Source organism: Notamacropus eugenii, chromosome 1 (genome assembly GCF_028372415.1).
Source record: "Notamacropus eugenii isolate mMacEug1 chromosome 1, mMacEug1.pri_v2, whole genome shotgun sequence".
Classification (NCBI taxonomy): Eukaryota; Metazoa; Chordata; class Mammalia; order Diprotodontia; family Macropodidae; genus Notamacropus; species Notamacropus eugenii.
This window is the reverse complement of record NC_092872.1, coordinates 631,006,280-631,030,241: the sequence shown is the minus strand read 5'-3', so window position 1 is coordinate 631,030,241 and position 23,962 is coordinate 631,006,280. Positions and strand designations below refer to the sequence as shown.

Genomic DNA, 23,962 nt, shown 5'->3' with positions numbered 1-23,962 from the left:
AGGATTTTCAATAAAAGCCCAAGGACTTGAATCCTGGTGCTGTCAGCTCTTTGGGTTTCCATGTCCTTGGTCTGGAAAATGGGGACACACAATGATCACTGACTTTACCATCAGAGGACCTGGCTCACATCCCACCTCTGACATCTTCTGTGAGGCCATGTGGAAGTCACTTAGCCTCCCTGGGCCTCAGTTTCCTCATCTGTAAAAGGAAGAAGTTGGATTATCGGGGGGGGGGGGATGGTCTTTGAGCTCCCTTCTAACTCTGTCTATGATTTTTAAGACTAGGGACTTTAATGGTCTTTTCAGGCTCTAAATTGCAGATCCCATAATTGGTGACTTCATTGATGTTCATCTTTCAAGTCAACAACCCTACAGGTGGCCAACATGGTTCTGGGATCCAGGAGACACAAAGACAATAGAAATCAATGACAACAAAAAATGAATACTTCCTGCCCTAAGGGGTCAGGCATCCTCTTCATTTCAAAGGCCTGTGGGATGAGGTGGAAAGCTGTATTGGAGAACATCTGGCTCGGACTGATGGTAACAAAGCGATGGCGTGGAGGCAGAGAGGGCAGGTAACATCTTAGTAGATAGTATTTGTAAGTTGAAAGGGGGTCAAAAAAGGTTCATCATTAGGTGGCCAGAAAAGAGACACACTGACCATCACCAGCTCGGGAGGCCAGGCTTTTCCAGCTTGGCAGCACCTTCTGGAATCTGTTTCCTCTTACAGCTTTTGAGAGCATCAGACTGTACTGTGCCTGAATGAGGCATCAGTAGATAGAAAGTTGGACTCAGAGTTAGGAAGACCTATGTTACATCCAGCCTCAGGCACTTGTCTAGCTATCTGCGAGACCCTGGGCACATCACTTAACCTCTCTGTGCCTCCTTACCTTAAATGAAGATAGTGCTAGTACTTATCCCTTCCCCAGGTCAAATGAGCTAAATTATGTAACGGACTTTACAAACCATAAGCACTGTGTAAATGCTTGCTATTATTATTAATTATTATCATTATTAACTACTGGGTAAAAACGCATCAGGTACCTCGGTGGCAAGTGAATAGAGTGCTGGGCCCAAGATCAGGAAGATTTCTGTTCAAATATGGCCTCAGGTGATTAACGGGCTGTGTGACCCTGGGCAAGTCACTTCACCTTGTCTGCCTCAGTTCCCTCATCTGTAAAATGAGCTGGAGAAGGAAATGGCAAACCACTCCAGTACCTTTGCCAAGACAAGCCCAAATGGAATCACAAAGAGTCAGACACAATCTGAAACAACTAAACAACAACAACAAAAACCCATATCTACGCAAACACATGCCTTTTAACATGCAACGTGTCCCCAGAGGCTGGATCTTAAAGTAAATCTTGGTAAGGCAAGATGCTGAGGAGCTATTGTGTGTGAGGACATGTATGTCATTGTGGAAACCACCAAATGAAGCGACAAAAGCAGCAAAAAAAAAAAAAAAAAAAAGGAAGTAGTATTGCTGAGTAAGCAGCAGGGAATGAGTGGAATGACAAGATGCCAAGTGGGCAGCAAGGGTGCCTGCCTGTACGTGATGAACTGCAAATAAATTTAGAGCTTATGGGAAAATTGAATAGTCTTGAAAATCACGTTGTGGCTGCTGTCATGCAGAAGACTCACCACTTTAGTCTGGGAATCCACATTTTGCTCTAGATTCTGTTTATGCCTGTTTCACAGTGAGGGAAACTGAGTCTTAATACTACACCCACTGAGTGAGTCAGTGCTGAGGTAGAAAACCACCCATCCCAGTCTGGTGAGGTTGCGACTTAGCCAGGGAGTCATCCCAGTCCCAGGGCCACCTGAATTCTTGGCAAATGACTTGGAGAAGCCCAGAGCAACAGTTCTAAAGGGACAAACTGGCAAAACACTTACCCCTACTTAGTTACTTTGAACAGGTCTATCTTTGAATGATCTTCAGAGGAAAAGGTTTGAGCTGAGACTGAATTCTACTTAGCTCATTTTGTGATGATAGACATATCATCCCCTGGATCTCTGCAGTGGAAAGAAATGGATTGGGAGTCCAAGTTGGGTCCCGAGTTCAGGTCCTGACTATGACCATACTTTTCTTTCTCCTTCTCCTTCTTCTTCTCCTCCTCCTCCTCCTCCTCCCCCTCCCCTTTAGTCAATCAAGGTTAAGTGACTTGCCCAGGGTCACATAACTAGTTAAGTGTCTGAGGACAGATTTGAACTCAAGGCTTCTTGACTTCAGGGCTGGCACACTATCCTTTGCACAGTCCAGCTGTCCCAAATATTGCACTTCTTCTGTGTCTCCCTCCACCCCAACTCTCAGTCCTTAGATGACCTCTAACTAGTCCTGAGTACAGAGTAGCTATATTATAAAGTTTTGTTAAACAACTGAATGTGGATATACAATCATTTTTCTTTGGCACTTTGTAGAGAACAGTCTGGCTGAGGATCAGTCTGATGGTCAACTACTTCTGGGGTTTCAATTAGGCCTTTCTAGATGCCCTGTTTGATTTGTCAGGCTACCATGGGATTTGTGATATTAAAACAGTAAGACAAAGAATACAGTGTGTGTGTCCTCCAAGGCAGATTTCATACAATCTTAGAAAATCAGAAAATTAAAAGGGGTCTCAAATCACAGAACTCTGGTTGTTGTTCATTTCTGCCTGACCCTTCATGACCCCATTTGGGGTTTCCTTGACAAAGATACTGGAGTGGCTTGCCATTTCCTTTTCCAGCTCATTTTACAGATGAGGAAACTGAGGCAGACAGGGTTAAGTGACTTGCCTAGGGTCACACAGCTTGTCTGAAGTGTCTGAAGCCAGATTTGAACTGAGGAAGATGAGGCTTCCTGACTTCAGGCCCAGTGCTCTATCACCTGTAACACAAAACTGCCCAAATCATAGAACCCAGAAGCTAAAAACTGAAAGGGACCTTAGAGACCATCTAGGCCAATGTGGTTATATTATGGGAAAGGAAGTGGAAGCCCAGAGATGTGAGGTACTTGTCCAAGACTACGAGAACTCCCTGAGGCTCTCCAAATAGTGTTACTGGACTTAAATTTTATCATATTGAATAATGAGGTTTGGAAAATAACTTTGTTAGACATGAACAGTTTATTAAAATTGTGGGACTTGCCATACAAAAACGACAGGAACAAACGCTAGCAGAATGCTCATCTACAGTATTGCGGCTCCACCAGTAACAATTAAATTCTATAACGTTTTAAGGTTTACTGAGCACTTTCCCACACCCTCTATGAAGTATGTCACATATGAGTTATTGTTCTCTCTTTACAAATGAGAAAACTGATATTCTATATAGTCACTAAGTGTCAGACCCCAGAATCGAACCCAGGCCTTCTGATTGCAAGGTTCCAGCACTTTCTTCCTTGTAACGTGCCTGCTTCACAAAGTACCCACCTTAAAACCAGACAGGGAGTTGCTCAGACACTGGGACAACTGGGCTCATGCAGTTATCAGGAGTCAGGCAAGTGTGGTCATGCCCCTGTTGTAAACATGTGAGAATATAAAATGGCGTCTGACAGCTCAGGGACAGACATCATAAACCCTGTGTTATCAGCACTTGGTTTCTGTTTTGAATTCCATCTGGCCCCTTCTCTGCCGGGAAACACCTGTTTCAGTTTGTACTGGTGACTGGATTTCCCCTGCCCTGTTCTCTTGATTTTGAAACCAAACGTACCATGTTGAATTAAGCCAAGCAGGGCGAGGCCAGTCCACTGAGAGGACTTTGACAACTCACCAGACTCTGATACCTAAAGTTGTTTTCTTCTCAGAGCTGCCTGGTATGTGACTGACAGTGACTTAAGGCCAAGTGGAGATGGGATATTGGCTAATTGGTGGTGAATCAGCTGCCAAGGAAGGCACAAGCAACCACCTTGCAGCTAGTAAGGAGGACGTGTGGGCTGACATGTTGTCTTGCTCACCACATGATCACAGGATCATGAGCTGGAAGGTATTTACTAACCCAACCCCCTCATTTTATAGCCAAGGCCTAGAGAGACTAAAATGCTGTATGGAGTAGAATAACCATGGAAGGAAGGCTGGACTTCAAAAGACCTAAGTGTGAGTCCTGATTCTGGTACAAGGCCTGGCACATAATAGGTGTTTAATAAATGTTTGTTGATTTATTTGGACTCATAAAGAAATGGAACAGTGATATATCAAACATGCCTAAACTCATATGTCCAAGAACACATTGCCATTCCAATAGTCACTTATACCAGTGATGCTTCCATGGCTCACACCATTTGGGGAACTCCCACTGAAGAAAACCCTATTTTGGATTCCTCCAATTTCCCCCCAAGTGAAACTGAGGCCCAGGAAGGAACACACCCTTTTGTGAGAGTTATGAGGCTAAGAAGTAGAGTTAGGACTTGTCTTGGGTTTCCTGAACTCTCATCTTATTTTCTTCTAAGCCAAATCACTTCCTGGGGGGAAAAGGAGAGAAGGAAGGAGGAAAGGAGGGAAGGAAAGAAGTAGAGAGGGAGGGTCTCTGACTCAGGACTAGTGGCAGGCCACAACAGACCAGACCTTCCTCTCCTTGCACCTTGGTGGCCTTCCTTACTGGTGATCAGGAAATGAGAAGTCTCTATTTTCTGTGCTCCCTCTCAGGCATGGACTAAGCCATCTTAATACCTAATTCCCCCACCCTACTCCCAGGGCTACCCCTAAAACCCAAAAACTTCCTCCTTGAGAGTTTCAAGGCAAGGTCTTCCCTGCCTTACTGTCTCCAAAAGGGTTATCTAAAGTAAACAGGCAGTGCCTGGCACGTGGTAGACGCTTAAGAAATGTTTATTGATTGATCGGTTGATTGATTTGGCTGGGATCTCCTTCTTGTCCGATTTTTCGTTTGTTTGCTTTTTTTAACAACCTACCCTGGTAGATCCTTTGAAACTCACATTTCTCTAGGGTTTTAAGGAAGGTTTTTTTTACTTTTTATGACTCTGTGAGGTTGATAGTCTAAGTATTATTATTTCTATCTTACAATGAGAAAATTGAGACTGAGAGAGGCCCAGTGACTTCACTGCCTTGCAAGCATATGTAATTCTTCCAGAACATTTTTCCAATTGGAATGTCCTCTCTACACCCCACCTCCCAACCTACTTCATCCAGGTCCTCCACTACCTTACTTGGTAAGCTCCGACCCATCTTTGGAAGCCCAGCTCAAAGGTCATTTCCTCAAAGAAGTCTTCCCTGATTCCCCTGCTCACTTATGAGCTTCCTTCACTTCACACCTGTCTAACACATTCATGTTATATTGTATAGTACAAGCATATGCCTGAATGAGCTTCAGGAGGTCAGGGACCCAGACCTGTCTCTTCTAGAAACTAGCATGTATTCTACACACTGACAGGGGCCCAATAAATGTTTGTTGGATTGAAGTTAGATTATCACTCTAAATAGAAAGAGAAAGAAATCAAAGATCAGTCCTAGAGACTTTCATATAAGATAATGTCCCGTTTCTGTTTTCTCTTGACTTGGCTGAGTCCTTCACTCAGGGCCTTTCCTCTTATTACCACATTCATAGTGAACTAGTATCATAAATTTTGAACTGGATGGGAAAATAGAGGAGAAAACTGAAGTCCAGGGAGGTTATGGGATTTGAATCCAGTTTCCCTGACTCCAAACCCTGTGGGAAATAGAAAGTTGGCCGTTTGGGGTAGATGATTCTTGGCAGAAGAGGCTGGTTGGTGAGGAACCCTCCCTTCCAGATGGAGCAGCTTCTAGGAAGGTGACAACAGAAGCCTGGAATGTGTTTGCCTCTGGGGTCTCCTCCACCAAAACCTGCCAGAGGTCTCTGGGGATGAAGGACTGCCAGAACTCAGGAGCATGAGTAGGCTTTGGCTTGACCCAAGAACCTATGCCTCTCATATTACTACTTCTCATTCATCCAGGTGGCTTGATTCTTGACTACTTTTCTCTCCTCCCCCAAGAGTGGGGAGCAGGTGATTATAAACATTGAGTTGGCTTCTGGATCCTATTTATTTGTGTGTGAATGTGTGTGGGAGAAGAGAGCTTCCTTGAGAACTCTGAGGCTGGGTGCCATTCCCTTGGAGAAGAGGTCATGGGTAAGAGCTTCAAGACAACAGTTTTAGTAGAGTGGGGAGAAGGGAGGGAGTTGGAATGGAAGCCAAGAGGGGAGAAGAGTGAGTGGGTGCTCAGGAAGTGGAGGCAGATTGTATGGACTATTCTTTCTAGAAAAATCACAGCATCATAGTTTCAGAGCTGGAAGGAGCCTTATCAGTCATCTTATCCAAACCTCTTTATTTCCAGATGAGGAAACTTTAGTCAGTGAGATAATGAGATCCACTTAAGGTCACACAGTTAGTTAGTGGCAGAGCTGGGATTTGAACTCAGGTCCTCTGAGGCCAAAGTCAGTGTTTTTCCCCACTGTGAAGAAGGGGAGAGATATAACTCAAAAGGGGAGCAAGAGCAAGAGTTTTGTTTGTTTGTTTTGTTTTTTGAGAAAGACGAGAAATTTGTAGGCTGTGGGGAAGTAACCAGTAGAGAGGGAGGAATTGAAGGAGAAAAGGAGAGAAAGAGTGACTCATGGAGCACCCAATTCACAGAATCTGAGTTGGAGGTGGCCTTAGAGTCCATTCAGTCTAACCCATATCTAACCCAGAGACTCTCTTAAACATTCTTGACAAAGTCATTATCCAGACTCCACTCTCTGCTTCCCATGACAGCCACATGCCTCCTTTCAACAACCTTGGAGCATGTCCCTTATAGCACACTTAAACCAGATTTTCAGCCACTTAAAATCATTGTTTGTAGTTCAGCTCAAGCAAAATCAGTTGAATCCCTCCTCCTTCAACCGTAATTTGCAATCAGGTCCCCCCTTCCCCAAATTCCCCCCACCTACATCTTTTCTTCTCCTATCTAAACAACCCCTGTTCCTCTCTTCAAGTGATTCTCACATAATATGAACTTAAAGCCTTTTACAAGCCTTGTTGTCTGCCTGTTTTGTTATTCAGGCTTTTTTTAGTCATGTCTGACTCTTTGTGACCCCATTTGGGCTTTTCTTGGCAAAAATATTGGAGTGGTTTGCCAGTTCCTTCTGCAGTTCATTTTACAGGTGAAGAAACCGAGGCAAGTAGGGTTAAGTGACCTGCCCAGGGTCACACAGCTAGTAAGTGTCTGAGGCTGGATTTGAATTCAGGTCTTATTACTCCAGTCCTGGTGCTCTATCCACCATACCACCTAGCTGTTCTAAAAACAAATGGATAAACCTCACTCTGATGTTTAAAATTGTGCCACAGAAGCCAATGCTAAAGGCTAAACACTGCTCTGATCCTCTTTTGTCCTGCATGGCGGTCAGAGGGTAGAGCTAAGACTAAACAGTTGAAAACTGTCGAAATTGAAGGAACTCCATTTAGGGGAAAGGTTTCAAATAAGAGCTTTTCTGTAGTGAGCTGGGTCTCTTCAGGAGAGGATGACCTTCTCGTGAAGGAAAGCAATCAAGCTGAGGCTTTCGTTTGCAGGAGATGTCTCACAGATGATTCCTGCCTCTCAGTGTAGCCCAATGTTACATTAGCTTTTTTGGCTAGCAAGGTTCAACATCCACCAAATATCTATTAAGCCAGTATCATGTCCTGAGAAAGCACTGTGCGAAGTACTCTCAGCTAGGGCAGCTAGGTGTGGCCGTGGCCAGAATGCTAGGCCTGGAGTCAAGATGACTCATCTTCCTGAGTTTAAATCTGGCCTCAGACACTTACTAGTTGTGTGATCCTGGGCAAATCACTTAACCCTGTTTGCCTCAGTTTCCTCATCTGTCAAATGAGCTGGAGAAGGAAATGACAAACCACTCCAGTATCTCTGCCAAGAAAACCCCAAATGGGGTCATGAGGAATTGGACACAACTGAAACAACCCAAACAACTACACGTAGTTACTTATGTGTTGTCTGTCTCATTAGACCTGAGCTCTTTGAGGACAGGGACCTTATTTTACATTTCTTTGTATCTCTGGTGCTTAGTCTAGGACCTGGCACACAGTAAGCCCTTTATGAATGCTTGCTGATTGATTGATGATGTAAAAGATAATACTTCAATGCTAAGAATTTGTGATTATTTTTCAGTGAGGGTACTCCTGCCAATGACACAGATAAATTGCCAGTTTATATAGCTCAATAGCAAGTCTTCAAGAGTTTGTGCGGTCAAAAAATTCTCCAGTCTACAGGCAACTTATATAGTGAGGCTGGCTCTCTGATAACAGATTGTCAACCACTTGACCAGTCCTTGAAGACTTTCCAGTTTGCACTCTGCTGATGTGGTATTCAGGAGCCCAGGGTCTCCGCCATTCTAGGATAACATGGAAGAGGGAGGCCTTAGCTCCTAAAAAGAGGTTCAGTATTATGTCATCCTATGATGGAAGCTATGTGCATTGAGTTGTTTTTCTAGTGGTAGGAGGGAATTTACATGGACTCTTCTGCATTCTCTTGCCTGTTCCTCTTGTACTCCATGGCATATGTTTGTGAAATCGTAGGTAAGAGGTTAGAGGATCTGGTCTGTCTATGGTCACAGGAAAGAATCAGAACTCATGGGCTCACTCAGCCATAGGATCGCAGATCTACATCTGGAAGGGACTTCAAAGACCTAAACCACTTACTTTACAGATGAGGAAACTGAGGTCTAGAGAAGTGAAAATAATTTACTCACATAGGCAGTAGTCCTCAAAGGCAGAATTTGAACCCAGGTCTTCTGATTCCAGAGTCAGAGCTTTTTCTATATGAATATCATAATACCCCTTACCTCATGAGCTCTGTTTTCCTGAGCTAGCCAGGAAGTGGGGTCATCTGGAATAGCTTGGGCTCTATTGTAGAGATGTAGAAGGGGTGGGGAGGAAGAGAGAAGATTTCGCCTGAGCCTTAGGCTTGTGTTCAATTAATAGATAACAATTTAATCAAGGCCTCTAATACACTTATTTGATTTCTTTTACAATACGGCTGTTGTATTGTATGGTATACATTTCTTATTTGTCCTACTATGAGAAGACATCTGACATAAACTCAACATATCCCAAACTAAACTCATTATGTTTCTCCCCAACCCTGCCCCTTTCCTACCTTCTGCGTTACTGTCCAGGATACCACCTCTCTCGTAGTCACCCAGGATCCAAACCTAGGTGTTCAAAACTCAAGTCTTTCTCAACCACTCCCCCACCCCAATATCCAATCAGTGATCAAGTCCTGTTGTTTCTACCTTTGTGACATCTGTCACAGAAGCCTCCTCCTCCCCGCTGACACTGCCACCACCCTGGTGCTGGACCTCATCACCTCACACCTAGACTACTGAATTGGTCTGTGGGTTGGTCCCTCAGCCTCAAATCTCCCTCTACTCAGTTGCCAAAGCTAAAGCATGAGTCTGACCATGGCACCACTACTCCTTACTCAGTAAACTCCTATATAACCTATATATATGTATATATGTGTATGTATATCCATATCTATATCCATATCCATCATCCCATAACCTCCAGGATCCAATATACATATACATATATGTATATACACATATACATATATATGCACACACACATCCATGCACACACACCTATACACATACATGTATATATGTATATGTGTATATATGTGTTTGTACATACTCATATACATACATATATACACATGCATATATATGTGTATACATATATACATACATACATACATATATATATATATATGTATATCCCTATAACCTCCAGGATCAAATACAAAACCTGCCATTGACATTTAAAACCCTTCATAACCTGTTCTCTCTCCACCTTTCCGGTCTTCTTGTACCTTACAATCCCCCAGTACCACTCACTCCCTACTCCTACTTCCCACATATGCTATGACCCAGTGACACTGATTTTCTTGACATTCTTTCAACAAAACCCTTCATCTCCTGACTCTGGGCATTTTTCACTGGTTCTCTCTCATATCTGGAATGTTCTCTTTCCTCATCTCTACTTCCTGGCTTTCCTTCAAATCTCAGTTAAAGTCCCACCTTCTACAAAAAACCTTTTTTCAGTCTCCTTTTAATCTCAGTGCCTTCCCTCTGAGTCTACCCCTATTTTGTCCTGCACACCTCTTGTTTGTACATAGTTGGTTTTCCTGTTGTCTCTGCCCTTAAACCATGTGCCTCAGGAAAGCAGGGACTTTTTTTTTTGCTTCTGTATCCCCAGAGTATTCACCTGGAACATAGAGTGGGTACTTAATAAATTCTAGTTGACTGACTTACTAACCCACTAGGACTGATCTATCTTTGCTTCTCCTAGAGTACCTAGTAGGGTGTATTCTTTATTCAGATATGGGCCCAGCAGAGGGTTGAATGCTGAATAGTCTCATTAGTTAAAAAAACTAAGGCAATCATAGGTTGCATTGAGAGACATGGTGTGCAAGGCAGGGGACAGTTCCATTGTCCTGTTCCCTCATCCTACTATTCCGCATCTGGAACATTAGGTTTCATTCTGGGTGCCACATTTTAGGAAGCACGTCCAATCAGGCCCAGGTTTGGGGGACATTACCTTCACAGCATCTCTCACACCTGTCATTTTTGTACTAGCCGTTCACTCATTACCTCATATCTGGACTATTGCAATTGCTCCTAATTGGTCTCCCTGCCTCCAACCCTTCCCTTTAATATAGTCTCCTCATTGTTGCCAAATTGATATTCCCAAAGCAGTCTGATTGTGTAACTTCCCCTGTTCAAGGATCTTCCATGATTCCCTATTGCTGCCTCTAGAATAAAGTGTAAACTTCTTTTTGGCATTTAAAACTCTTCACAAAATTGATGCCTTTCTATCTTTCTGGACTAATTTCATATCCTCTGCTTTCCAGATAAATTGGTCTTTTTGTTTGTAATTTCATTAGAGTCCAACTCTCTGTGACCCCATTTAGGGTTTTCTTGGCAAAGGTAATGGAGTGGTTTGCCATTTCCTTCTCCAACTCATTTTATAGATGAGGAGACTGAGGCAAAGAGGGTTAAGTGACTTGCCCAGGCTCTCACAGCTAGTAAGTATCTGAAGCCCTCTTGATTCTAGGGGTGGGACTCAAGTGTCTAAGGCCAGACTTGAATTCAGGTCCTCCTGTCTCCAGGCCTGGCACTCTATACACTGTGCCCCCAGCAGACTAGATCTCACTGGGATGTGACATTTCACCCCCGACCTCTATATTTGCATTGGTTGGCCTTCATATTTGGAATGCCCTTCCTTACCTCCACCTCTTGGAACACCTACATCCCTTCTTAGCTCAGCTGTTGGGCTACCTTCTACGATGGCTTTACTGATTGCTCATTATCACTACTCTCCCTATTGTCCTTCCCCATCATTATGTACTTACTTTGTGTACATTTTGTATTTGCTTAATGTTCGCCTAGTAGAGTGTAAGTTCCCTGAAGGCAGGAGCTGTTCCATTTGTGGTTTTGTGCATAATAGTGCATAGTGCACAATGAACACTTAATACAGTTTTAAAATTGAATTTAATTGTATTTATAGCTTTTTTCTGTGTCCAGTCTCTTTCTTTTCCAGTCATACCCACATAACACAGATTGAAGAATCATAGGATCTCAGAGGTGAAAGAAACCTTAGATGGTACTTAGCCCAACTTATAACTGAATGAGAATCAATTTTACAACATTCCCAAGTGGCTATTCCCATTTTTGTTTGCAGACCTCTAGTGAGAAAGAACCTACAACCTCTTAAGATAACTCAATCTGTTGCAGTTTCATGGTGTGTTGTGGTGGAACCGTCTCAAAGAATTCAAAGTCAGGCCACCTCTAATCCAAGTAGAGGCATTTATGCAGATTGATGCCTCTCATGGAGCAGTCTAAATTCCAAGGGGAACTGGCAACTTCAGAGAAAGCAAGATGGATTTTTATAGGGTAAAGATGCAATTACATAACAGAAATTATGAATATTAAAAAGGCAAAAGGGGTTTGTTGAGGGATTAGGTAATAGGGGAGAGGTCCCAGGCACTGTGGAAGTGTGCATGCAGTTACCCACAATGCATACAGAATAGCCCATTGTGGGGGGCATGTATGTATGATAATGATATTATAGTAAACCTCTCTATATCATAAGTTCATTCTAGGTCAGTTCTTTACTGACACAGTATTACTGCACAGTTAATACTACTACTTACTTAGGATAAGTCCCTTCTATTGTTTTGGGGTTCACATACTGCTTGGGCATCCTGGTGGTGCTGCTTTCTGATTGGCTAAGTATTGTGGTCCCATCTGAGACTAGATGGATGTGGTTGTGGTTGAGTGCATGGACACACCTGCTGTTTCTGTGGGAAATATGAGGAATGGGTCTGGGGGCAGTAGCTAGCTAGAGGCAGTGGCTGGGATCCCATCACATAGACATGCCTGCTGTTTCCGTGAGAAATATGAGTTCATGGACCCAGTTGTTGTTCTAGTGAGCAGTGAGGCCTGTATGAAGGCATTGGGATATTGAGTGGGGGTGGCTAGGCAGAGGCAGTGGGCCTACTGTTCAATATGGCCTCTAAGGAAATTAGAACATTGGGGCTGGGGCAGCTTTGTTAGAATTCCATCATTTCCACTTTTGGACAACTCTGATTTTTAGGGTATATTGCATTCTGTGAAGTTGAAATCTTCCTCTTCATATCTTCCACTCATTTCTCTTGCTTGAGAGAGCCATGTAATAATCTATACCTCTTCCCCTCTCCTCTTACTCAATTCTAATGCCCTGAAATCCAGTGTTGAACATCATTATTCAACCAAAACAATTCTCCCCAAAGATACTAGTGATCTATTAATTATCAAAAGGAATGGTGTCTTCTTAGTCCTCAACCTTGTTGACCTTTGTAGTTTTGCCTGATCTTTCTGGATACTCTCTCGTGGGTTTTCATGACAGTGCTTTTGCTTGATTGTCTTCTGACCTATCTGGCATCTCCTTCTCAGTCTTCTTTGCCAGGTCATTACCAAGGTCACGTCCACTCTGAATGTCCCTCAGTACTCTCTTTGAGGACCTCTTCTCTTTTTCCTCTATACTATTTTTCTTGGTTATTTCTATGCAAATGATTCCCCAGTCCATATATCCAGCCCTAACCTGTCTCCTGAGCTCTAGTCTTGTAACTCCAACTGTGTTTTGGATATCTCAAATGGGATGTCCCATAGGGATGTCAGTATAAAATAGAACTACAGATAGGTCCTAATTAGTGCACATAATGAATCCCCTAAAGTGGTCAGGTATTTGAATTTGCATGATTCAAAGTTATAATTATGTAAAATACGGTCATTAGTCCCTGTCAAATATGCATGTGAATCCAAATAATGTGACCACTTAAGAGGAATTCATTATTCCCATGATTCAAGACCTAGCTATAATAATCTTCTCTCCAATGTACCCTCCCTATTTTTCCCTATTACTGTTAAGGGTATCACCATTCTCCTAGTTTGCTTCAGTGTCATTCACATTTCCTCATTCTTACCCCACAAATCCAATTAATTGTCAAATCCTGTCTTTCTACCTTCCTGACATGCCTCCTATATGTCCTCCCTTCTTTCCCCTGGTACTGTCACCAGGCTGGTACAGGTCCTCATCAGTTCACATCTTGACTTCTTTAATAGTTTTCTGGTTAGTCTCTGCCTCAAGTCTCTCCTTATTGCAATCAATAAACTACAATGGCCTCCTCTTACACTTAAGATCCAATCTCAAATCCTCTACTTAGCATAGTCTCTGTAGCCTGGCCTCTTCTTATCTTTCCAGTCTTCACTCCTCTATGCACTTGACAATCAAGCTCTCCTGGGATGCTCGCTGCTCCTCACTGGAGTCTCCATTCCCTTCTCATGCCTTCTCATTGGCTGGTCCCCGTCTCTGGAAGGCTCTGCTCTCATCTCCCCTTTTAGCTACCTTGGCTTCCTTCAAGATATAACTCAATTTCTACCTTCTGCAGGTAATCTCTTCTTCCTCCTTCCCCTCTCCCCCAAACTGTCAGTACTCTCTCTGAGATTGTCCCATCTATATATAGTCTGCATGTTATCTCTCTCATCAGAATTTGAGTTCTTTGAAGGCACTACTATTTGTCTTTTTTTTCGTTTTGTATCCTCAGCACTTGGATGGTGACTGGCATATGGTAAAAGCTTAAAAAATATTTGTTGACTAGATTTTTAGGTCAGGTAGAACAAATGTTATCACTCTTCCATGCCAGCCCTTCAAGTATTTACGTGAAGACATATATCATGTCCCTTGCTCCCCAAGCCTTCAGCATTAATCCTCTTAAACACATAGTACTTCCTAGCTTTAAGCTTATCTTTTGTCTCTTTTTGTATCCCCCGGTGTTTAGCATAGTGCCTGGCACACAGTGGATGATTAATAAATATTTATTAATTATTTACTATTTACTGATGGAAGGACTGATTGCTTGTCATTCAAGGACCTCTGGTCTCTATACATCTCTACACAATGGATTTCTACTTCTCCTCCCTGCCAAACCCTCATGTCCAAATAGATTATTTATTTATTTTTTTCCCTGTTGCAATGATCTTTTTTTTAAATTCAATTTTGGTTTTCAACATTCAGTTCCACAAGCTTTTGAGTTTTAAATTTTTTCCCCTTCCTTCCCCTTCTCCTTCCTTAAGACAGGATGCAATCTGATATAGGCTCTACACATACCTTCATATTAAACATATTTTCACATTAGTCATTTAGTAAAGAAGAATTGTGACCAGTGGAATAAGCCACAAGAAAGAAGAAACAAAACAAAATAAAAAGAGAGAGAGTAAGTAGTATGCTTTGGTCTGCATTCAGGCTCCACTATTCTTTCCCTGAATATGGATGGCACTTTCCATCATGAATTCTTTTCAGTTGTCTTATAAGCTTGCATTGCTGAGAGGAGCTAAGTCTTTCAAAGTTGGTCATCACATAATGTGGCTGTTACTATGTGCAATGTCCTCCTGGTTCTGCTACCCTCACTCAGCATCAGTTCATTTAAAACTTTCCAGGATTTTCTGAAGTCTGCCTGTTCATCATTTCTTATAGCACAATAGTATTCCATTACATTCATATAGCACAACTTGTTCAGCCATGCTCCAAGTGATGGCATCCTCTCAATTTCCAATTGTTGGCCACCACCAAAAGAGCTGCTATAAATATTTTTGTACACATGGGTCTTTTCCCCATATTTATGATCTCTTTGGGATACAGCCCTAGAATTGTTGGGTCAATTACATTATTTAACTACCACATATGAACGAATGAATTCCTGAATACCTTTGCTCACACAAAACTCTCCTGGCAAGCCCTCCTCTTCCTACCTCCACCCTCTCCACCCACAGATAGTCAAAGTCCAATCTTTCTTTCAAGGCCCAGCTCGAGTTTTATCTTCTATGAAGCTCAGCTCCTACCACCCTAATTATGAGTCATCACCAACCCCTCTAAACTTGAAGCTTTAAAAAGCGATTTCCTCACAATAGACCTGTGAGGTACATAGTATAACCATTATAACATATATAATTGCCATCAATAGACAGATGGGCACAGGAGACATCCCTGCTTTCAGTCCAGCCATCATGGTCATCATATGGGGAAGCAACTACAGTGGAGGGAGATTCTAGTCATCTCCACTAATCTCCACCAGACTGTCATATGTACACAGAGGAGGACAACTAGTCTAACTGAGGCCACAGAACAGTCTGAGGGAGAGACAGGAGGCATGTGACAGACAAGTCAAGCCAGTATTACAACACTGATGGCCATCTCCTCTCAGATCTTGGTGGAGACAGCCTGGAACCCTCACTCCAAGAACCTTGGGGATAGCGATGCTTCTAGTCCATCACCCCAGGAAGAGACATGTGCATGTGGACATGTAGTCTGGCAATCGTTCCTACAGGTGCTGTAGCCACAGCTACTGAAGACCCAGAAAAAGCTCTTACCACCAAAATCCTTGGCACAGTCAAATGGTTCAACAGTAAAAACTGATAACGATTTTATCAGTGCAAATGACGTATGAGCATTACTTTGCTCCTGCCCCCTAAGGACCATGGGAACTTTCCATCTACCTTGCAGCTGAAACCTTCTATGTGTGTTAGAATGTGGGCTCCTTGAGAGCAGGGATTGTCTCACTTTTCTATCTGTAGCTCCAGCTCACAGCACAGTGCTTTGCTCATAGTAAGCACTTGATAAAAGCTTTCTTCATTATCATTCCTATTTTATAAATAATAATAATAACAGGCAGTAGTTATGTAGCACTTCAAGGCTTGTAAAGTACTTTGCACATATTATCTTATTTTATCCTCATAGCAACCTTGGAATTGGTGCAGATAGAAATTAAGTGACTTGCCCAGGACTATACATAGATGGCTCGTCAAAATTAAAATTCACATTCAGGTCTTCTAACTTTAAAATCAATGCTATTACATTATTCTGCTTCTTTGTGGAAATCTTGTCTCCTCAATTAGACTTTGAGCTTCTTATAAGAGTAGGGACCTTGCTTACACATCTTCATATCTCCAGATCCCTGCCCTTGATAAACATCTACTATTCATAGGATATAGAGCTTGAAGGCCCCTTAACAACCAACTAGTCCAACCTTTCATTTTGCCAAGGAGGAAGTTGAGGCCCAAAGAGCTTCGATGACTTATCTAAATCCACACAAGTAGTAATTAGTAGAGGTGGGGCACGTAGGGTGCTCAGGGAGGACTGGCACATCCGGTGTGAGGGGGAGGACTGGCATCTCTAGTGGGAGGGCTGCCAAGGCCTTTTCCAGTCTGCTCATCCACTTTGGTGTCCACCTGCTTCACCCAACCCTCACCTGTGGCTCCAAGAAGCTGTAGTTTGTGAAGAGACTACACCCCAGTAAAACCTTCTTACCAGATGGGCTAGACCAGGTTGAAGGTAAATAACAAACCTCAAATCCGTTAGTGAGTTAGGGGGATTCTACCCTACACATGTGAAGACTTTCCTTGGTGGAATGGGCGGATGAGAACAATTTCTTCCAACACCTGAAGTAAGAGCTGTGGAGCCGTTAGAGGTTGGGCAGACATCAAACACACCAAGGTCATCCACGTCATTCTGGGCCATATAGCCAGTCAAATTGTCCTGCCACTGGACTCTGGAAGAGAGAGTGAGGCTGATGACTTTGCACAACTCTGCTTCTTTTATATTCAATTCACCTAAAAAGTCAAGACACCATCCTGTGTTGACATTGGTCCTTATCCAAAATAAAGGACCAGCAAGAACTAGCAGAAGTGGGGCTTGTATGCAGGTCCTCTGACCCCAACCCAATGCTTCCCCTACACCATGTTTGTTGTTTTTGTTGAACACGATGATGATGGGAAGTACAGAAGAGATGTTCTTGACTCAGAATCTTCCTAGTGCCTCTTAGTTTTTGCAAAGGTGTCCTCTAGTTAAAGCAAGAAGAGATTTCAGTAATTCATCACTCCACTTCTAGAACACTCAGATCCCCTGCTCTGCCTCCTGGCTTCCTGCAGGGCTAAAGAGTGTAGACCATTCCCACAGGCATCCCAGCAGTCTAGGAAGAATAGAGGACCTGGACTCTGGTTCTAAAGCAGAGAATGTTAGCATTGGAAAGATCCTTTGATATCTCTTAGGTTAAGGGTGAAGAACTTGCAGTCTTGAGGCCAAATGTGGCCCTCTAGGTCCTCAAGTGTGGCCCTTTGACTGATTCAAAGGGCCACACTTGAGGACCCAGGGTACCACACATGGCCTCAAGGCTGTAGGTTCTCCACCCCTGTCTTAGGCCAAAAGCCTTCTTTTATAAGAAAAGAGGCCCAGAAAGAAGAGGCTACCTAAAGTCATGAAGGTTGTCAGTACCTATGAGGGGGCTTGAACTTCAGTCTTTGGACTCCAAATTTTGTGCTTTCAACATTACATCTCATTGCTTTGCCCCTTTCCAAAAGAAAACTGGAGATATCTCTTGGAAACCATTCCTTGAAGGTTCAGTTTTCTCATCTAGGTGGTGAGTGGATAGGACACTAGACCTGAAGTCAGGAAACCTCCTCTTTTTGATTTCAAATCTAGCCTCAGACACTTACATCTGTGGGACTGTGAGCAAGTCACTTATTCCTGTTTGCCTCAGTTCCTCAATTTGTAAAATGAGCTGGAGAAAGAATAGCACACCACTCTAATATCTCTGCCGAGAAAACCCCAAATGGGGTCATGAAGAGTTGGACATGACTGAAAAAGACTGAACAACAAAATGTGTATAATAATACTTTCATTACTTATCTTAGAGGGTGATTGTGATAACCAATTAACCAACAAGCATTTATAAATTACCTACAATGTATAAGGCACAGTGCTAGATTCTAAGGATAAATTAAATAGTCCTTGCCTTCAAGGAATTTGGGGAAGACATCATATATGTATATACATATGTAAATTTTATATTACATACAATGTTACCATGTATACTTATACATGTACATTTTGTATTATATATGCCATATATTGTGTTATATACACTATATATTGTATTGTATTGTAATGTATTATATATGACATGCAAATAAATAAGGTAATTTGGGGATGAGGGCACCAAATGCTGTTGAGAGCAGGAAAGATTTCATGTAGAAAGGGGCACTTGGGCTGAGTTTTGGGGGATTTTAAGAATAAAAATTATTTGTAAATCTTAAATTGCTTTAGAAATGTGAGCTTTAAGGCTGCCCTTTCTCCCCCTTCCATTACAGGTTGCTCCTGTATGTTACAGAAGGAAAAGCAGCAGATTTGGAGTCAAATGATCTGAGTTCAAATCCAGTCTCTGCCCCTTACTCCTTGTGTGACCAGGGGCAAGTCATTTAAGTTCTCTGGATCTCAGTTTAAAAACAAGGAATGGGGGGTCATAGTTAATGGTCTCTAAAGTGTCTTCTAGCTTCACTTCCAAAGTATTCATGTTACTTTTGACACAATACCAAAAGGCATAATATCTTCCCAATAGGAAAGAACATCCCAGCCAAACCAGCCTGTCTAGTTATTTAGGCAGCTTTCTTGGGTATGCTTAGGATATGTGGGAGAAGAGTAGACTAGTCTTGAGAATCTCAGGACTATCAACTGAAGTGAAACAGTTGTGAATATATATATATATTGTATATATATATATTCACCTATATAGTATATAGGTGAATGAGACATCAGCTGGCTGGCCTGAGACCATCTACTGAGGCCTGAGAAAGAGTAAAGGAGACAAGGTTGGTTTTGTCTCAATCTTCAATTATCAGAAGGCCAGGCCATCAGTAGTAAGTAAGGTGGGTAAGCTCTGACCTATAGTGACCTGCCATCAATCTTGTGAGTCAGCATGCCTCTCTATCTCTCTCTTTCATTTTCTTCTAACTATGCTGGCCCTTCAGGAGATAATGTGGTTTACTGAGGGACCAGGAAGCCCAAGGCAAGTCCCAGCTCTGACCCTTAGCCTCTTGACTCTGGGGAAAGGGTGTGGGCAGTCCTTGGTCTCAAGTTTCCTTTTGAGGTAAAGTCAAAGTAGTCACAAAGATGACTTACATAAGGTGGAGTTCCCAAAATGATGTAATCCATGGAAACATCATGGATAAGTAACTACTTGAAAGGGCAACATATGCTTGGAAGTGAAAATTCTGCTGGGTTTGAAGCATGGCCGTCCCACTTCTTTATGTGATGTCATATACCTCGTTTCCCTTCAAGGGCAAGACAAGGAGAATTCAGTATACTTTCACACAACTTGGGTGGTAGACACCACCCCAGATCCTGGAAATACTCTCCACTGATTTTTTGAAATTATTGCACAGTCATGGAGAGAAGGGCTAGAGCTCATTGGGGCAAGGATATTGGCCCTGGAATAGTTAAGACTTGGATCAACATCTCACAGATTTACGTTTTCAACGGTGTGGGTTTGCCCTACTCTGGTGCAGAAGGCAACTTTTCAATGCTTTCCTTAGTGGATACTCTTCATGAATTAATAACAACAGTTGCCTGTTGACCCCATCTGGTGATGATCCTTTAACGTTCAGCTAGGCTGGTCCTTTGACAAGAGACCTAGTCCATCATTAATGCATACTCAAAGCTCCTCTAGATTGGTGCGACCTGACAGATCCTTGGGCCTGCTGTCTTTGAAGGACTAAGGTCACCTCTGTGCCGGATTGAGGCTTTAGTGAAGGTGACTAATAATCACATGAATAATGTGCTGTTCTAGATTCACGATGAAAAATGCTATTCACTTGCAGAGAGATAATTGATGATCTCAAGTGCAGATTGAAGTATATTTTTTTCCACTTTATTTTTCTTGCTTTTTTTGCAACATGACTAATGTAGAAATATGTTTTGCATGACTTCATATGTATAATGGATATCATGTTTCTTGACTTCTTGATGGGTAAAGGAGGGGTGGAACTGAAAATAAAAATAAAGTAAACAAACAAATGAAGGAATAAATGAATGAATGAATGAATGAATATATAATGTTCATTCCTGGGAATACAATGTCCCTTATTCACTTTCAATAGGCTGTCTTCTGGGAGTTGTTTTTCCAGTACAGAGACTCAAAATAGAGTGGATAGAACACTGAATTTGGAGTCAGAAATGAGGAGATTTGAATCTTAGCTCAGACAAGTATTAGTGATGTGACTCTGGGCAAGTCACTTTAACTTCTTTAGGCCCCTTTCCTTATTTATAAAATGGGGCTAAGAATAGCACTGGTTTTTGTGAGGTTGAAATAGAATAATAACAATATTTATATAATGTTTATAAATGTGCCCTGTTTACATAATATATTCATGTATAACAATTATAATATAATATTCTAACTTATTTTATCTTTTAATGCCATAATAATTCAAAGTTCAAAGGGAGGGTCAAAAAATTTTATGTGGATTTTCCAAATAATGGGGCCACCTTCCCCTAATCTTTGTGATGTGGAACGGATAACTGTAGTCCCCTCTTTTTGTCTCCTTATCTCTTCTCTGGGGCCAAAAATGGTCATTATGAGTGACAAGTTTTTTAGAAATGCTAACAGAATTGACTTATAACTTTCATTTCATGAGATGAGGATAACTAATCCTGTATGGATGGCTTCCTGTAAGAGAAGATACAGTAAGAGATGTATCACCTCTCATTATTGTACAGAATTCTGATCCTTACCTGCTAAATTCCTACCTGTCCTTCAAAGAATAACTGAAAATTCACCTCCTCCTTGAAGTCTTCTCTGATCCCCTGACTCAGCGATGGTCTTTCTTTATTGTACTTCTCTAAATGCACTTATATAATACTATGCAATAGAGTTATTTGTAGGAATTTGCCACCTCTGGCATTTACTAGCCTTGCATCTATCAGCAAGTCCTTAACCCTTCTGAGATTCAGGAAAGTATCCAAAATGATTTCCTACATTATCGATGGCTTAAAACTTGCATCAGTAAGGTATAATGTTGAACTGGGGGGGTTAGGAACACCTGAGTTCAAATATGGCCTTAGATACTTACTAGCTGTGACCCTGAGTAAATCAATTTGACTTCTGTTTGCTTCAATTTCCTCACCTGCAAACTGGAGATAACATAACAGCACCTACTTCCAGGGTTGTCATGAGGATAAAAATGAGATAATATTTGTAAAGCACTTTGTAAACCATAAAGTGATGTGTAAATGCCAGCTACCGTGATTATGATTATTTTAGGATGCATTACTTTATTAAAGCCTGCACTAAAGTCTTCCTCTGCTGTTTCATCATAACATGAAGGTAATTCAGAGTTCACAGACTCATAGACCTCAAACTGGAATGAACCTTCACTTATCCAGTCCGATTCACTCATTTTGTGTATGAGGAAACTGAGGCACCAAATGACTTGTCCAATATTGCATAGGTGCCAAAGTGTCAGAATGAATTTTGACCCAACATCATTTGACTCCAAATTTGGCATTTCCACTATGCCACACTGGTCTTAGTGGAGGGGGAGTATCTATATTAATGAAAATCGTGGACTCTTGGAGTGTGTATGCTTTTGTGCCGAATATAAATACTGTATCATAATAAATAGTAATCACTCCATATTATGCCAGTGATATGATCTTAAAGGTCTCTTACGCTTAGAGGTGGTTTGACTTTTTGTAGCACATTTCAGTGTGAAATAGTTTGGAGTTGTTTTATGGACCTTTCTTTCTGGTCATCAATTTTCTCAACTGCAAAATAGCAATGATATTTGACTTGTATCTATAATTTAATTGGCATGGGGAAAGTCAGATGAGAAAGCTCTCTTTACCAATGAATCAATAATCAACAAGTATTTATTAAATACCTGCTATGTGCCAAGAGCCATACTAGATGCTGGGGATGCAAAAAATAAAACAACTCATGCTCTCAATTTGCTGACCAGAAGACACTCTGTGTGTGCATGTATGCAGTACAGAAATTATATATACAGAATAAGTCAAAATAAATTCAAGGTAGTTAAATACAAAGAAAGTCCATCTACCTTGGGAGGGAGAACCCTAGTCATTGGGGGAGGGAGACAGAAAAGAGTTTCTGCCAAGGTTCTTGAGCTGCATCTTGAGGGAAGTGAGGGATTCTGTGAGAAGGAGCAAGGTAAAAAGAGAGAGTGTAAGAAGGATGGGCAGCAGCAGGTACAAAGGCCCAGATCCAGAAGGATATGTAAAGGAGCAACCAGGGCAGATCACTACTGAGTTCAATAACTTGGTGTTAAAGAATTACAGGGGCTGCCCAGAGGTCTTGTGACTTGCTCAGGGTTACACAGTCAGTAAGTGGCAGATGAGGTACTTGAACCCAGTTGACAAATAAGTGGTGAAATTTAAATTGCCTTTAAGGTTTGGAAAGTATTTTACATACATGATCTCATTTGAGTTTTACAATAGCCCTGTGACCTCAGTAGTATAGGAAGAATTATCTCCATTTTATGGATGAGAGATCTGGGGTTCAGAGAAATTAAGCAATTTGCTCATGATCCCATAGCTAGTAAGTGGATGAGGCAGTATTCAAACTCAGGTCTTACTGACTCCAAAATATTTGTACTACTAAATCTAATGAGCCTGAGACAATCTGCTCTGTCCTTCATTCAAGTTGTTGGCTGGTCAGCAAGGGAGGAAATTTTTTCTTCCCATTGTATAGATTCATGTCGTGAGGTTCCATCAGGTGAAGGCCTTTGTGCAGGGCATTTGAAAGGAGTGAGTGGCCATGCTGGGAAAAGAGCCCAGGCCTCTCCGGTACACACAGTCCAAGCCTCCATCTAAGACTAGGTTTCAACTGCTAGGCAATGCCAAAGAGTTAAAAATAGAGTTTAAAAACAAAACAAAACTTTCTGCCTAGGGAGGTGTTGGCTGGAGGAGGCTCCAAAGTTCTATTCCTGGCCCTCCTGTTGATTTGTGGTATGACCTTGGGGAAGCTGCCCTGACGTGCAGTTTCTGTTTTTTCATCTGCAGGGCTGAAAGAAGAATATGGGCTTGCCTCCCAGGGAAAGGGTCAGAAGCAAGGCCAGCCTTCCACAGAAACAGAGACAGCAGTCTCTTGCCTGGCGCTATTTTATAAGGGTGAGGAAGGGGGACAACCCCCAAATCTTACTTCCGGCATCTCATAGAGAGGTGGTAGAAAGACCTGGGAGTGAGGGAGCCTGGACTGGTGCTTTGCCTTGTGACCTTGAGCAAGTCAATCTCTCTGCATTTTCGTCTCCTAACATCTATTTAAAATGAAAAGTTTGAGGCAAAATGCCATCGGATATCCAGAGAAAGAACCATGGAATCAGAATGTGGAATAAAGCAGACTCTTTTCTCTTGTGTTGTTTTGGTTTGTTTTGTTTTTTCTCATGGTTTCTCCCACTTGTTTTAATTCTTCTATGCAACATGGCTAATGTGAAAATGTGTTTAACAAGAATGTATTTGAAGAACCTGTACAAGATTGCATGCCATCTGGGTGAGGGAGGGCAGAGGGAGGGAGGGGAGAGGGAGGGGGAGAAAGTTTAAGACTTATGGAAGTGATTGTTGAAAATTGAAAACAAGTAATTAAAATTTTTAGAAAGT

The 23,962-nt window shown here is 42.0% G+C and overlaps 1 long non-coding RNA gene across 1 annotated transcript; it reads left to right on the top strand.

Moving 5' to 3' along the window:
• Nucleotides 1-306: 306 nt before the first annotated feature.
• Nucleotides 307-23,719, top strand: LOC140528030 (uncharacterized). The gene is made up of 2 exons (XR_011975029.1): nt 307-575; nt 23,369-23,719. It is a non-coding gene; the product is annotated as an uncharacterized lncRNA (long non-coding RNA).
• Nucleotides 23,720-23,962: the final 243 nt, after the last annotated feature.